Source organism: Alligator sinensis, unplaced genomic scaffold, assembly GCF_000455745.1.
Source record: "Alligator sinensis unplaced genomic scaffold, ASM45574v1 scaffold512_1, whole genome shotgun sequence".
Lineage (NCBI taxonomy): Eukaryota > Metazoa > Chordata > Crocodylia > Alligatoridae > Alligator > Alligator sinensis.
Genome location: NW_005842063.1, coordinates 1,984,462 through 1,985,311, shown reverse-complemented (window position 1 = coordinate 1,985,311; position 850 = coordinate 1,984,462). Strand labels below are relative to the sequence as shown.

At 68.2% G+C, this 850-nt stretch overlaps 1 long non-coding RNA gene across 1 annotated transcript in view; it reads left to right on the top strand.

Moving 5' to 3' along the window:
* The first annotated feature begins 465 nt into the window (after positions 1 to 465).
* LOC112550244 overlaps positions 466 to 850 on the top strand; it is a 6,355-nt gene continuing 5,970 nt past the window's right edge. The window contains exon 1 of the long non-coding RNA XR_003093967.1: positions 466 to 602. This is a non-coding gene — a long non-coding RNA (uncharacterized LOC112550244). The remainder of the gene's footprint in view (positions 603 to 850) is intronic.

Sequence of the window (850 nt, the reverse complement as noted above, 5' to 3'; positions counted from 1 at the left end):
GGGGGGGGGCCTTGGCACCCCCGCCTGCTCCTTCCCCAGGCCCGCCTGCCCGTCAGCTCTGCAGGGAGGAGCCGTGGGGCAGGTTACACCAGGCTCGTGGCGTCGCTCCCTTTCGGACTTTGAGCCGGGTTGTTTTCCACCCTTGCACCTGCCCATCTCCACCCTCATCCTCCCTGCCTGCTCCACAGTCCAACCGCACGCACAGTGCGGGGCTGGACAGAGGCTGCTGCCACCTCCAGCCAGGTTTCAAAGGACATCAGGTCCCAGGGCAGACACCTCCATGCAAGACTGTGCTGGTTTTATTGCTCCTAAGGCTGTCTCTGGACTTGAACATGTCTCATGGCCATGCCCAGCGTCCCCTCCGCAGACGCCTCTCCCCTTCCAGTCCCACTCGGAGCACTTACTCCGTGCTGGAAGGTCTTTCCACACCTCTCACTGCCCGCAGTCGTGGCCTGCCAAAGCCCTCTGGCCAATGCAGCGGCACCAGGACGTGGTGGGGGAGCAGAAGCCAGCCTGGGCCACGTGCAGCACCCGGGAAGAGCCCTCGGGGCTGAGAGACACCCCGCGGCACGGCTACGGGGCGCTTCCCCTGCTCTCTTCAGGTGTGACCCACAGGAGAGGGGAGCGCTCTCGGGGAGCCCCCTTCCAGCAGGGGCGAGGGGAAGGGGTCCCCTGGGCTGCCCCTCGGCCGCAGCCCCTTCTGGAAGTGGGGCGCGTGCACCGCTCCCTTCCCCGGCTCTCCCGGGGGCAGTTTGCATCCCGGCCCCCTCCGCGGGTGCGTCGGGCACTGGGGCTTTGGCGAAGCGGGGTGCAGGCTCGGCCCAGCGCACGCGAGGGGCCGGGATGCAGC